General features: G+C 52.4%; 1 protein-coding gene across 1 annotated transcript in view; it reads right to left on the reverse strand.

The window, feature by feature from the left end:
- Nucleotides 1-15243, reverse strand: part of TSPAN18 (tetraspanin 18) — a 204336-nt gene extending 189093 nt beyond the window's left edge. The window contains exon 1 of the mRNA XM_058446506.1: nt 14947-15243. The gene's annotated coding sequence lies outside the window, so the exon portion shown is untranslated. The remainder of the gene's footprint in view (nt 1-14946) is intronic.
- Between the last annotated feature and the right edge of the window lie 701 nt (nt 15244-15944).

The raw sequence follows: 15944 nt of genomic DNA on the forward strand, positions 1-15944 counted from the left end.
GGCAGGCTACAAGAAGCAACACCAAGGACCCTTTCTGCATTCCACATACCTCCCAGGCAAAAATTTCCATACAACGGAAAAGGCCAGGCCTTGCTATGCTTCAGACAAATATTTCCAGTTTCTCACACCCCCTCCACCTGCTGGGTGATCTACCCAGTTCCACAGCTGCAGCACCTCAGGTCTCCATTCTGTAAAATGGAGATAAAAATCCCACTCCAGTTGGATTGCTGGGCATTGAATGAGCTATAACGTATATGAGTCTGGTGTGTATATGGAAAAACTCTGCTGTTTCCGGAGAGGAAAAGGAAAAAAAGGGAAGGGAGTGGGGAGAGAGCACAGAGAGGAGAGGAAGGAGAAGGGTGCAGAGGGGAGGGGAGAGGCCAATCTGGCAGGTTGCCCCCATGCCCAGCACCAGGCTAGGCACTTGATCTTGTTTTTGCTGTCCCTTTTTCTAGATGAGGAAACTAAGGTTCAGAGGGAATAAATAACTTGCCAAAGGTCATGTGGCTGGTAGGGGCCGACCCAGGATTTGAACCCAGATCCCTGGGACTCCAAAACTAGAATTCGCCTCTCTTGCTCACAGCACCCATTCAAATGCCAGGAGGACTCTACAGCTGCCTTCAGAACTTCCTTCTAGCAGCGCGTTTCATGTTAATCCTGTATGTCTCACCAGGAGACACACACAACTTAAACTACATTATCATCATCATTATCTTGTTTCCAAAAAGATTCTATCAGTAAGGTCATTTTTCTTTACACACACACACACACACACACACACACACATATACACGTCTGAGACAGGTTTGAATAGACCTTTGTGAGTGGCTAGACTACGAAGAAACAAAAATTGCTCATTATTTAAATTCGATTACATAGCAACCACCTTTTTAAAAGAATATTTTTATTTGAGCTCATTGTGCAGCCAATCTTTAGACACTTTTCTTTCATTAAACTGCTTTGAGAAGGAAAAATTATCAAATGAAAGGGAGGAAATGTTATGCATGTCATCCCAGCTCTTGAAAAGAATGCCATGGATTGTCCTCTTTGGCTCTTAATTTATTTAAACAACATCCCCACTTCCATCAACAACCACGCCTCGGCTTCCTGAGAGCTTTTCTCCAGGGAACGCGAGGCTCCGAGGTCATGTTCCCCGTTCAAGACTCTCAGGGGAGACCCAGAGGCTCTGGAGTTAAAAGGAGAACAAGCAGCCCCACTCCCGTGATGCGGATGGGATATCAGAAATCCACAGGGATGGCAAAACCTCGTCTCTACTAAAAATACAAAAAAATTAGCCGGGTGTGGTGGTGCATGTCTATAGTCACAGCTACTTGGGAGACTGGGACAGGAGAATTGCTTGAACCTGGAAGGTGGAAGTCGCAGTGAGCCGAGATCTCGACACTGCACTCCAGCCTAGGCGACAGAGAGAGACTCCGTCTCAAAACAGAAGTCCAGAGGGAACATGAGAGTTTGTTAGAACCAAACCAAGACTGGACTTAAAGATCAGGCTTTCTGGACTCCCAGTCCAGTGCTCCCTCCATCACTCCATTTGAGGAACCGTGGAAGACAGAAATTCACAGGCTAGGGTGGGGTTGTGGGGCAACTCCCCCAATTCTTTGCTAATACTTGGCATTTCCAGGTGTCCCTGTCTTGCTGAGGGCCCACAGCCTCTGAGCTCGGCCACTACGTCCCCGTCAGCTTCTAGGTGCAGAGTCCCCCAGGGAAAGCTCCCACCTGTGGCCTAGTCCCAGTCCCTCAGCAGCACCAGGTGCCCCACGCCCCTGGCTGGCCCTGCCCTCTCACAGGACACACCGGTGGCAGCTGTTCCCTTGGTTGTACAGCCTGCTTTCCCAGCAAGAAGGCTCTGGAAAGGAAAATAAAACAACAAAAAGCCCTTTGATCTGCCAACCGACACCCTCATCGCACAATGGAGGAAGGTAGAGATGCCCTCTGTCCTGACCCATGGGTCTCCCGGTCACACATCCTCCCCAAAGGGTCCCAAGGGCTCTTTCCCAAACCCCACCTAGCTCAGGCCCCTGCACCCCAAGAGATGAAAAGGCCAAGATGACATTTGCGGGGACCAAGCTGGGATAGGCAAGGGGCGGGAAGAGATCGGAGAGGGCCAGGCAACCATGACAAAGAGAATAGGCCATTGACGCAGTGGCCACCCTACCATATGTGTCTCTGCAGATTGTCCGTTTGGTGGGACAACAGGAAAGGGGTGTGCATGAGACAAGCAGCTCAATCCACCAGTCGGGAATGACTGCATCACGGCTGGCCACGCAGTGGCATGCCAGGCACCCATCCCAAAAGGACGTGCCTCTCCCATATCCCGTGGTCCACCCAGGAGAACCTCCATGGCTTCGGTAAATAGCTGTTCCCTCCGGTTCCTCCAATCTCAAGCACCAGCTTCAATCTCTTGGCCTAAAGGCAGGCTGGAAACCCCTAGGAGCAGCCCAGGGCTATCTCTGGGCACAGAGACTGGTGTAAGACTGAGAGTGACCTTCCATTGAATATGCTTTGGTTTTATTTCCATATTCTCTTGCTATGTTACTCTTTATTTTTTCCTAAGTCTTTTACCAGGAAGACGTGATGATTTTCTTTTCGAGACGGAGTCTCGCCTGGCTCTGTGGCCCAGGCTGGAAAGCATTGGCGTAATTTCAGCTCACTACAACCTCTGCCTCCCGGGTTCAAGTGATTCTCCTGCCTCAGCCTCCCGAGTAGCTGGGATTATAGGCGCCCGCCATGAGGCTCGGCTAATTTTTTCTATTTTTAGTAGAGACAGGGTTTCACCATGTTAATCAGCATGGTCTCGAGCTCCTAACCTCAAGTGATCTGCCCACCTCAGCCTCCCAAAGTGCTGGGATTAACAGGCATGAGCCACAGCGCCCAGCCAGACATGATTATTTTCGAAGAGCAGATAACTCCTGGAAAATCCAAAAAAAAGATATGGAGACAGGGAAACCCTGGAATCAAGAAACCCCCCTCACTTCCTGGGATCTTTGACTATCTTCCCACCTCCCTCACAGCCTAGGTGCAGAAGTAAAGGTCCCCATTCCCTCGTAGTTTTGGCAGCTGCCACCAAACGAGGGATTCAAGGCTGGATGGGAGCAATGGGCCAGGAGAGAAGTCACCAAGACCCCTGGATCCTGATTGCCTCCCCACCCTGCTGTTAAGAAACAAACCAGCTCCAAAAGGGAAGACTGTGAGGATCCGCAGAGGAGCAGAGCCAGGAAACAGACCGTCTGGTGGTGGAGTGCGGGCTCCAGGTTCGGACTACCTGGGTTTTACCCTCCTATACTTGTTGAGCAGCTGTGTGACCTTGGGCAAGTGACTTAACCTGTCTGTGCCCTGGTTTTCTTAACCATAAAATGGGGATAAAGTACTGAATTAGAAGATGTTAGCGGCTGAATTGTGCTTCCTGCACACTCATATTTAAGCCCTAACCCCTAGCACTTTGGAATATGAATGTTTTGGTAATTAAGTTACAATGAGGCCTTAAGGGTCCTAATCCAATCTGACTGGTATTCTTAGAAGAGAAGCTCTGGACACACAGGAGACACCAGGGAAAGGCTGTGTGAGGACACGGTGAGAAAGTGGCCATCTGCAAGCCAAGGAGAGAGACATCAGAAGGAACCGAACCTGCCAACACCATGGTCATGGACTTCCAGCCTCCAAAACTGGAGAAACAAATATTACGTGAATTAATTTATATAATCCTCACAACTCATAAGTTATGTGTTATATTTAGTCACATTTTATGATGGGAAAATGAGGCACAGAGAGGTTGAGCAGCTTGTCCAAGGCTGCAGAGAATGTACGTGATAAAGCTGGGGCTCCAGCCAGGGGGGCTCCAGCCAGGGGGGCTCCAGCATTCCCACTGTTAAAAAGCTCTTCTATTGGTGGATGAGATCTGATTTGTGAGGGCCTGGCACCCTGCAAGTAATCAACACATATTAGCTGTGATCATCTACAAGCCAAAGAACACGTCGGATTACCAGTAACCACCAGAACAACCTAAGAGACTGGCTTGCAGAGGAGAAAATGGAGAGAAGGCAGGAGGATTTCTCAGGCACCTTCTGAGACCCTACCAGGTGCCTGGGATACAAGGATGAACAGACAGGCACTGCCCCTGCCTTCCTGGGCTTACACCAAAGTGGAGGAAATAAATGTTAAAAAAAAAAATTACACAGAGAAGTCAACAATCATCCAGGAGTGACTAAACACCACTAAGGAGAGGACTGTGGAGCCATCTGAGCCTACAGATAGGAAATTTGGCCCATTAGGAAGTCAAGGAGGACTTCCTGGAGGAGGTAATGCGGGGGCTGGGATCCAAAGGATGAGGAGGAGTCACGTAACTAAAGAGGGAGGAAAAAGCAGTCCAGGGGAGGAAGATCACAAAGATTGGTCCATGAAGGTAGAGGCAAGAGAAGAAAACAAGCGGCAGATGGGCTGGAGAAGAGGGTGTGAGGCTTGGGTGGGGAGGGGGCAGAGGCCACATGAAAGCCTTTTGAACACAACGGAGAATCCATCGAAGGGTTTTAAGCAAGGCGGCTAACACGACCACATTACACAACAGATGTTTTCCTAACAAAGTGTGTAAGCTGAACTTCTGTATTGCTTTTTAAGGCAGAAGGAAGCAGAGGGAACCTTAGAGTTAACTTGTCTATAAATTGAATGCAGACTTTTTTTTTTTTTTTTTTTTTTTGAGACGGAGTCTCGCTCTGTTGCCCAGGCTGGAGTGCAGTGGCGCGATCTCGGCTCACTGCAAGCTCCGTCTCCCGGGTTCACGCCATTCTCCTGCCTCAGCCTCTCCGAGTAGCTGGGACTACAGGCACCCGCCACCACGCCCGGCTAATTTTTTTTTGTATTTTTAGTAGAGACGGGGTTTCACCGTGGTCTCGATCTCCTGACCTCGTGATCCGCCCTCCTCGGCCTCCCAAAGTGCTGGGATTACAAGCGTGAGCCACCGCGCCTGGCTGAATGCAGACTTTTGAATCCAGCTGGCATTTTCATAGATCAGGCTCCCTAAAATGAGGTATGCCTATTGATTTATCACACTGGAGAAGGGCAGGCCTTTCTGGTGTGCTGGAGACGTCGGGGAGTGCCTCTGGTGGCTGTGTCATGGGAGAAACCCCACATTCTGAATGTGATCTTCCCACTCAGCCACCACGACCTGCTTCCTACGGTGATCACAATCTTCCCAGACCCCCTTCTCAGCTTCTCCTCATCCCCCAACCCAACTTGTCCTTTGCGTCCATGAGGTGGCCTTTCTGTCCTGGATGCCCTGAGCATTTTCATGGCATTCTACGGCTCCCTTTGGGCTTTGGTGCTATGGCCTCCCCATGCCCCCACATAAGAGGGGCTTAGGGGCAGAGGCCTTGGTACATAGCAAGGAGGGATGGAATCCCAAAGAAGCTATAGCTAAGAATCTACCCATTCAATCATTCATTTCCTCATTCATTCAGCATGTGAACATCTGTTCAACCCCAGGCAGTGAGCTCCATGCTGCAGGCTCCATGGAAAACCAAACAGAAACATCTCCGCCCTCATTCTATGGAGGAAAACAGATGACAAATAAAATATTTAAAGTAATCCTAACATTCATTGAATACTTTTCATGTACCACATTCCATCCCAAGAGATAAATTTATGCATTTTAATCAAACCTATGAGTTAAAATGGAGTCAGAGAGAACTTAAGTGATTTGTCAAAGATCAAACAAAGGTCATAGTGTGAGGCTGAACTGGCATTTGAACCCAGGTGCTGCGTTCAGAATGTATCCTAACCCTCCACAGCAGGTTGCCTCCCCTGCTTCCTTGCACCCAGATGAGGCTGCATATCAGAGTCCTCCAGCCTCCACAGCTAAACCCCCAGACCCTCCCGAGCCCGGAGAGAAGGGCTCGGAGCTGAGAGTCATCTCCTGAGCCTCCCAGGGACTCTCCCTATTCAGATGCCCAGATACTCTCCTGGGGAGAGAAGCCCAAATTGCAAAAGTCACCATGACTTCTGGTGCTAAAATGGAACCCAGCAAAAACACCAAGCAAGAAAAATCCATCTCAACTGATATTCTCAACTTGCGAGGAGACGGAGCTGGCAGGCAACTCCAGAAAGGCGAGCTGAAAGAATGTACATGGTGCCTTTCATTCAGTCAACTCAAGCAATTATTTCTAGAAAACATTCTAGCTCCAGCTGGTTGTAATTTCTATATGCTGATGGTTCCTGGGAGGCATCCCATCCAGGCAGCAGAGATGAATAACACAACCGGCAAACACTTAGCTGTGGACAGAGTGCGTTTTGACACAGACATTCACCTCCTTTGATGCTCAGGACTAGGCTATGAGGTAGGTGTACAAACCTACTGTAATAGTAAGAGGAATGAAATGTATAGAGAGTAATTTACCAATACTTACTAGTTGTACAGGTGTATGAACTTGGGCAAATTACATAACCTTTTTGCACTGACTTCTTTGACTGTAAATAGAACAATACTACTACCATCTCTATCGGTTGATCTGTGTACCCCAAAAAGATATGTTGACAGCCTAACCCCTGGCTGTCAGGAACTTCGCAGATGTAATCAGGTTAAGAGGAGGTCATTACGGTGGGTCCTAATCCAACATGACTGGTGTCCCTATAAGAAAAGGAGAGGCAGACACACAGGAAGAATGTCATGCAATGATGGAGGGAGGCATCTACCAGCCAAAGAACACAGAGGGTTGCCAGTAACCACCAGAAGCTGGGAAGAGGCAAAGAGGACCTTTCCCTAGAGCCCTCAGGCAGAGCATGTTCCTGCCAACACCTTGACTGCAGGCTTTTAGCTTCCAGAACTGTGAGAATAAGTTTCTGTTGTTTTAAGCCACCTAGTTTATGGTGCTGTCACGGCTGCCGCAGGAAACCAATAAGCCGCCTCAAAGGGCTATGGAGCTGCCTCAGAGCTGCTGCCCCTGCACCACAGAAGCTAAGGTCTGGATGCAGGAGTGAGTGAGGTGCCTGAGGGCCCCAAGGTGCCACAGTCACAGCCATCCCTGGCCTCCGTGCCTGAGTCAGCATAAATCCAGCTGCAGGGGAAGGCTACACTCTTCAGTGACCCCAGGAACAAGTGTCCACTATGCTCAGGAGAAGAATGCGCATCTCAGAATCCTGTCTTGAGAGACCATCCTCTTCCTAACCACAGGCCCCTCCACTCCCCGGGTCCAACCTGCCCAGCTCTTCTCCACCGGGACCATGGGGGGCGGTGTTTCTGTTTGGACTGGAGAAATGCCTCATTCCCCAAGGGCTAAGACACCAGCCAATGAGCAAGTTCCCCGGGCCTGCCCTACTGGGGGAGCCCTAAATGTCAGGCAGCAGGTGGCCCAGTGCACTTGGCCCATTAGAGCACGCTGCAATCTGTCCCCCCAGAAGGAAAGGCAGCAACACAGGGCAGGGTAGAGGAGCCTCTCTCAGCAGCACCCCCAGCCCTGCACCCGCTGTGGGAGTTAGACATGAAAAGATGGGCCTACATCCAAGACCCAGGGCTCCAAATTCTTCTCCCGTTTCAAATGGAAGCCATATTAGTTCAACACAAGAGTCCAGCCCAAGGCTGCTGGGAAGGGAAGTGGGTGCCTCTCCTTCTAAGGACCAGGAGTCCAAGCACATGTGCCCACTTCCAGCACCTCCCCAGGCACTCACTGTTCCCTTGCCAAGGGCAGCTCTTCCTCTTACTCAAGGGGGAGAGAAGAGGGAGAGAAGAGGTGCAAACACGACACCTACTACGTGCCAGGCACTTGACTCGCTTTTTAGCTTTCCCATATTCTTGCGATTTTGCGGAGGAGAAAACTGAGACAGGCGAGAGAGATGAACAAGTGTTAAGTAGAGCAGTCAGGATTTGAACCTAGGTCTGGACATCTTACTGTCCACAGAAAAGCAGACCTGGAAAGCCTCCTAGGGCCCCATCTTAGTCCGTGTGTGTTCCTATAAAGGAATATGCAAGGCTGGGTAATTTATAGAGGAAAAGGGTTTGTTTGGCTCATGGTTCTGCAGGTGGTACACGAAGCATGGTGCCAGCATGTGCTTCTGGAGAGGGCCTCAGGCTGCTTCCACTCAGGGCAGAAGGTGAAGGGGAGCTGGCATGTGCAGAGATCACGGGGTGAGAGGTGAAGCAAGAGAGAGGGGAGGGAGGAGCCAGGCTCTTTAACAATCAGCTCTCCTGGGAACTGACAGCATGAGAACTCCCTTGAAGAAGGGCACCAGGCCACTCAGGAGGGATCCACCCCCATGACCCAAACACCCCCCCAACCTCCAACAGTGGGGATCCAATTTCAACATGAGATTTGGAGGGTCAAACAAACCAAACTATAGCAGGACCCTCCACTTCCCTGCCCACTCTCACAAGGACACAATGGGCCAGCATGGAGGTACGTAGGTGGATGGGAGCTGCAGGTAGCAGCACCAGGTGTGCCTTGGAGGGGGTACCCCAAAGCTTGGCTGCACAGCAATTCCCAAAGCGGCCCAAATGTGGGGCCCAAATTCTTATGGCTCTCCCTATGAATACCTAAGACTCTGGCTTGTCTCACCTCATGGCCAGGCCCTTCTCCCTTAGTTTCCAGATAGTTCCTGCAACCTCCCCTCCTCACCATCCATAAAATGAATACAGATACTCCACCCTATTGAAGAATGGGGGGAGGAGACAGGAGCAGAAGTGGGTTCTGAAAGATCCTAGGAGACATGCTGGAAAAAGTTCTCAGAGCAGTAAATTTCAGTAAGTCATGGGAGAACTGGGCTGAAGATTCAGGGCCTGGCTTATAGTGCCCTTGCCATGCATGGACTCACCTCCCTCTGGTATGTTATAGGCACAATATGATCTGCCCAGAAACAATTTCAATATACACAGTCTGTAGTCTATAAAGAACAATGCACATCAGGGATTATTAGGGAAAGGAAGCTTCTATGTGTTAACAACCAACAACATACCAGGTCTATACTAGAAGCTTTAAATGCATCATCTCAATTGATCCTTAAAGCACTCTACTAGGGTAAATGTAAATGCAGAGACTTAGTGCTCATCAAATATCCATGTACTTCCTTACATTCTCAGCCTCCCTGGGGGCTGGTTTGGTGCCAGATGACAGTTCTGACCAAGGTGCTGGAGGTGAAGTGATGTGTGTCACCTCCTGGCCAAAGCAGTTGAGTATTAGTGTGCCTTTCCCTTCTCCCTCTTCCTCATCTGCAGTAACTTTCGATGCCACACACTTTAGAAGGGGCAGTTACAAAGATGGTGGAGTCATCATCTTTGGAGCCTGGGCCCCCTGAGTGACTGTGAGGAACAAGGACCCATGTTAGACAGGTAATGCGATCAGGAGTTAATCGTTTTGTTAAGCCACCGAGATTTTAGAGTCATCTGTGGTTGCTGTTATTCTGATTTTCACAGATAAGGAAGCCAAGGCCACACAGCCGGTAAACTGCAGAATCGGGATTCAAATTTCAGATCCGTGACTCCAATATGCATCCTCTTTCCATTACAACCTTTTGTTGTTTAATAAGATCATTCCCCCCTCTAACGCCTCCATAAGCAGCCGTGTCCCAAAAAACTCTTACTCATCACTGTCCCCAAGATGCCTGAGTAATCCATGCGGGACAAAAACGGAATCTCATAAGGTGCTCTGAGCCTGGAAGATGATCAAAGGCGGGGAGGAGGGGGCTTGATTCAGTCTAACAGATATTATTCCTGGGGCTTTTCGGCTCACAGGAGGTTTTGATACAAGAGGAAATATAATATAGTGGTTTAGCACACAGGATAAGAGAATCAGATCAACCGAGGATCAAATCCCAATCCCACCACTTACTCTGAATTCTTCCTGAGCCTTCACTCTCTAATCTACAGAATGGGGGCAGTATCTAAACCATCCTTGTAGGCGGAGACAGGATGAAGCATTGTCAAGCTCCTGGCGGACGGCAGCATTCCCCAAGTGTCTGCCCCCATGATAATCATCTCTGCGGTATCTCAGAGCAGCAGCCGTGCTGGAACAAGATGAGGCAGAGGCCCAGCCTGGCCTGTCCCCTCCCAAGCTGCTGGAAGAGGCTGCCCCAGCCAGCATGGCCAATAAGGTCCAAAGCTTTAGACCACAGACCTGGCCCAGCCCACGTCCTTGGAGCAGACCATGGGCAGAACACAAAAAGGGATTCAGGGCCAGCCAGACATAAAGCAACACAACAGAAGAACCAGATTATTTATCTTAAAGTCGAAAGTGTCTTCTAGGAAGATGGCCTTTTATTTGGGTGACTCTGGGAGAGGCTGATCAGCTTAAACACATTATCTGCACATATGGTTTTCATACCATGGTGAAGGGTGGGAAACAAAGGGTGGAAGGGAAAGGACGGGCAAATGCTAGCTGATGAAATATCATCCCTCAACTGCCAGGAGCCAGGATATTGTCAGTGACGTCAAATTGGGCTTCTTGCCATGGGGACGGGGCTACCATGAGCATAGTCACAAGATTCAGGAGTCCCTCAATGAGGCAAAGAAAGGAAGGAAAGAACCAAAAAAGCAACTTATTCACCCTTGCCTTCTACCCCAAAGACAGATTCTCTCTCTCTCTCTCTCTCTCTCTCTCACACACACACACACACACACACACATAATCCAGGCCCCATAAAACTAGAAAGGACCAAAGTTAATCCCTCCCATTTCACAATAATAGTAATAATGATAATCATGACAATGATGATGACAGTGAATACTTATTGATCACTTACTATATGCCAGGCATTATGCTAAACGTTTTACTAGTTTTATCTCAAAGACTATCCACAACAATCTGATGGGGTATTACTAGTTCCATTTTACAAATCAGGAGATGGAGGCACCAGGGGTTGAATGGTCTAAGGTCACACAACTGATATGAAGGATAAAGCCAACAGGCAAATCCAGGCAGTTTAACCACCACGCACTGCTGCCTCAAAAGAAATAGAGAAACCGAGGCTCAGAGAGGGGCTGTGACTCACACAAGGCCACATCGCTCCATCTGTAACAGTATCAGGGCTAGAACACAAGTCTCCCAGTGCCTGGTTCAGCTACCTTTCTGCTCCATCCCGTTGCCTTTTGTACACACTTGCCCACCACCAGTGAACACGTTTTTGCTCCTCTCCCAGTTGTTGAATTCACGAATTAAGCCAGCAGTCTTGGGTGCAGACCAGGGGCAAGAGCTGGATCTCAAGACAACAAGTACCCAGATGAAAGACCAGCCCTGCCAACTGCAAACACAGGCTCACCATCTTACTCTCCCATTCTTTATAAAAAGTGTTTCAAATGCCAGGTGCGGTGGCTCACACCTGTAATCTCAGCACTTTGGGAGGCCAAGGCAGGCGAATCACGAGGTCAGGAGTTCGAGACCAGCCTGACCAACATGGTGAAACCCGTCTCTACTAAAAATACAAAAAAAATTAGCCGGGCGTGGTGGCACACACCTGTAATCCCAGCTACTGGGGAGGCTGAGGCAGGAGAATCACTTGAACCCAGGAGGCGGAGGGATGCAGTGAGCCGAGATTGCGCCACTGCACTCCAGCCTGGGCAACAGAGCAAGACTCTGTCTCAAAAAAAAAAAAAAAAAAAAAAGTGTTTCATGATCCACCCCCACTCCCTCAGATGGAGCGCTACTGCAGGTCCAAGGTGCCAGCCCGGGTGGCAGGAGGAGCCCAAGCTGGTGCATTTGCTCAATGGCATCAGGTGGTAGAAATGCCTGATCAATGGGTGTCATCTGCTCGGTGGGACCAGAGTGCTGGTTTCCAAGGCCCCCTCCCTGTGCTGCACCCCAGCTAAGCATGAACACATGTTCCTGATTTTCCCTCTCAATGGCTGATGAAATAGGCCAGAAGAGCAGCCCTCCTGAAAGGGAGAGGTCCCTAAAACCTGCAGCCCAGGAACTGAAAGGGCTCTTCCCAAGGAAGAGTGGGGAGCGAGCCTGCAGACTAACGTGGGGATCCCAGCAGGGACTGGTTACAGACAGTCCCCTCTCTCCCCAAAACTGCTGGGCACTTTGTCCTTCAGCTCTGATGACAGGAGCTGGTTTCTGAATCTGCTGCATTCACTCAACGCAGGATTTTGCTGTGTACAGGCGGGCAGAGAGAGGCAAGCCAGCCCGGAGAGGCACCTTCCACTGAATGGAAGGCGGAAGGAATGGAGCAGGGCTGCCCAGCCCCCTAAAAGGTTAGACTCTCCTGCTCTAAGTTGCAAGATGGCTCAGAATCTCCTCAGCCAACATACTCATTTTACAGACTGAAGAAGCAGGCTCAAGAGGGGAAATAACTTGCCCAAGGCCACACGGATGACTCAGAAGAGCTAGATTTCAAATCTGCTATTTTCCCTCTTCCTGGCACCCCCTCCCACACATCCTTCAATTAATCCCGTGTCCCTATCCAGCACCCTGCCCTCCAACACACCCCTCAGACCATTAAAATCTCATTTTTTAAAGGGCAGAGGGTTCCCTCCTGGACTCAGCCCAAGGTGTCCTAAACCCAACCCCAAGGTATTCTAAACCTAACTAACTTCCGCTTCTAGAAAGTGTCCTGGAGCCTTCAATGATGTGCTACCATTTCAGCCTAGGGTTGGGTAAAAGCACCACATATACTGGCTGTTTGAATGGGTTTGGGCACAAGGGAGACAAGGAAACAGAGTGCCCAAGACTTGAAATGTTGCTAAATCAGAGATCTTGGAGTTTGCCTGGGAGAAGACTGAACCCACACAAGATACTTTAAGCCCAAACACAGACTTTAGTAGCCCTTGGGGAGCTTCAATTCCCTCTCCAATTCAGGAAAAGTGGGGTGGGGGTGGGGAGAAGAGGGGAGGGACAGAACACGGGAAACGCTGGCCTTCTAGGGGCCCCATGCTCCCAGGCAGGTTCCCAGGCAGGGCTGGTCCATGCAGGCTTCCCTCCACAGAAAAACAAGAGTCACTAAAAGCAAAACACAACAAAAAAAACTTCTTTTGTTTTCCAGCCCCCTGGAATGTCTTAAAGACCTATCCAGAGACAGCAGGCTTCTCCACCCTTTCCTTTCTCTCCTCTCTCCTCCTCCTCTTCTATTCAAAATAAAAATCATGCTGATCTGTCTTTACAGCAACTTTGTCCTGGAGCATTTCGGTAGCATCCAACAAAAACATGTGGCAGACTACACTGAACGAAGGAACCTCATCTCTTTCAGGGACCCCCATTTCCCCCACCTTTGTAAGGGACATTAAGGACATGGGAGCACGAGGGGGGCTGCCCAAGGAGCACAGGTTACCAGCCAAGAGAAAGATGAAAACTTCTACCAACCACAATGAGGCCATGGCACAATCTATGATTTGCTCCTTTGCACTCACTTGGGGTGATGGGAGGAGGGAGGGAACTGGAGAGAAAGATGAGACAATAGTCCTTCCAGTGTCCCTTCAATGTTAGCCCCACACAAGACAAAGATGACATTCCTCAGAGATGCCAGCAGCGGTCGACTTCCCAAGGCACAGACACACAGACTCAACATACAGGGACCCTGAGGCCAGATAACTGGGACCCAGGGCAGATTTCCACCAATAATTGTGAAATGACCAGACGAATGTGGCCTAGAGACCACAGACCCAGGGGATGAGGGTCGGGGCCAGAGCTCGTTGACTGCTGAGAAATTTAACACTTCAGCCTGGACTGCTGAAGTCTTTAAGGCCCCATCCCCCACCGCCTGCCCTGTGCCTCCCAGTTTACTTGTGCCCAGAGAGAGGATACCCCAAGACCCCCAACCTGCCTTCACCAGACAGGGATTCGGCCAGATCCAGGGAACAAAGATGCAACTTTTACAAAAAGGGTGCATGCATTTTGGGGTTTGGGTTTCTGCAACTCCAAGAAGCGTCAAAAAGTTAATTCCCCAACCCACTCTCTCTGCACCAATTCGCAGTTGTAGTTTCTTACGTCTTTTTCTGGGGGTAAATTTCTTACTCATCCACTTGCCCTGCCAGCCTTCCCGAGAAAAATCACATCCTGACTTCCAGCCTTTCCAGCCCACGGCGCAGTTATAACTGTGAACCCTTCGCCTCACCCTTGGTCCCGCTCCCCCGTCTGGCTAGTGTAGGGCGGGCTCCTCGGGGCGGGACCCCGCGTAAGTTGGGTGTCTGTGGTCCCTACGTCCAGGATGTCGGCGCACTTGCCTCACAGGAGCCGGAACGCGCTTCCTGCGGGCGAGGGCCGGGGCAGTGCGCCCCCTGGCGGGAGCCCACTCACCTCACTCCAGCAGGACCCGGAGCCGGAGCGATCCCACCCGAGCCGAGCACCCTACCCCTAAATCTGGACATGCCCCAGCCTCCCACCCACCCAGCACCCCATGGAGTCTCCGCTTCCCCAAACCGCACACACCTAAGGAATAAGGGGGGGTCCTGGAGGAACGCGTGGCGCCTCCGCCCCGCCTCGCCCCGCCCCGCCCCGCTGCCAGGGACCCCAAAGGCAGCCCGCCCTCAGTGCCGCTGCCGGGCCCCACAGCCCTCCCGGCCCCCACCGCCGCTCCCAGTCCCTGGTCCCTCCCTGTCCTACCGGGTGGCGTGGCGAGCAGCCCCTTTCCGGGCGCAGCCCTGGCCGAAACCCCGAACCTTGCAACCACACCTGCCACCCCGCGCCGTTCTCCAGAAGCCCCCACTCCCCCACCCGGAGCGTTGGGAACCCACCAGCTCTGCACCTGTCCTCGGCTCAGCCCCCGGCCCTCGGCGCAGCCCCCGGCCCTCGGCGGACTCCGGGCAGGCAAGGGGCGAGACCGTCCCCGGCCCCCCAACCCCCGCGTGCTAGTTTGAGTGGAACTTGGTTGCTGGGCTTCCTGGGACCGTCCTGGGATCCCTACTCCACCCCACTCCCCCGCCGCGTCCAGCAGCACCCCCGAGGCGGCGGGCGGGGGTCCCCAGGTCCCTGGAGACGCAGCGGCGGCGTGCGGAGGGCACGGAGATGCGGAGCCCCATACCTTCCAGCGGCGGCGGCCGAACCCCGCGCCAACTCCCGCCGGCGGCCGGGGGGAAACTTTCCTGGTCGGAGGGGCGCGCTCGCAACTTGCCCGGCGCCGGCTGCCTTCCCGGCGGTGGCGGCGCGTCCGGGTACCCGCGGCGCGAGGCGGCGGTGCTCGCTCGGGGCTCGGGGCTGGGGCTGGGGCTGGGACCGGGGCCGGGGCCGGGGCCGGGGCTCGGGCGGCCTCGCGCGGCTCCGCGGTGGATCGCTCGGCGCTACGTCCGCCCCGCAGCCTGGAGCCCCGCGACGCCGGCGGCAGCTGCACGCCCGCCAGCCCGCCGGCCCCACCTCCGCCGCCGTCCGTCCCTCCCCTCCCCCGCGCTCCCTCCCCCTCCCCAAACCTCCGCCCCTCCCGGCTCCAGCCGCCGCTGCTGTCGAGAAGCGTGTCTCCGCGGGCTGCCCCTAGCCTCCCGCCAGCCTCCGCCTCCGCCTCCAGCCCCGCGTCCAGGCCTTGTCTGGGGGTCCCTGCGCCCACCCTCTGCCCATCTCCCCTTCCTCCGCCTCCGACCACCTCCCGCTCTGCTCGCGGGCCCTCGCTGCGTCTGAATTCGGAAGATCGTTGCGGGAGTGGGGAGAGGGGCATGCTGGACCCGAAGTGTTTATTCCAGGGGAACTTTCAGCTGACCCCGGAGCCCAAACGCAGGGCTTGGGGTGAGATCCTCGGTCCCGATCGGGCTCCGCGGCTTCCCGCTGCCGGGCGAAGTACCTGTTGAAAGCCTGGTGAACTCACCCTCCTCTGACTTGCAGATAAGAAAGGGGACTTCCAGCATGGAGGGGCCTGACCCCAGGTCAGATGCAAATGACTTGATTGCAAGGGGCCAGATCTGTGTCTCCGGCCTCAGGGCTGAGGTTCTTGCGGTGCTGAGGAGCTTATCTTTTTCTTCTCTGTACTGCTGCCACAGCAGCACCGGCTCCCAACCCCTGACATGACTTGCCTGAGACTTTTAACCTCTAATT

This window comes from Hylobates moloch, unplaced genomic scaffold (genome assembly GCF_009828535.3).
Source record: "Hylobates moloch isolate HMO894 unplaced genomic scaffold, HMol_V3 SCAFFOLD_11, whole genome shotgun sequence".
NCBI classification, from domain to species: Eukaryota; Metazoa; Chordata; class Mammalia; order Primates; family Hylobatidae; genus Hylobates; species Hylobates moloch.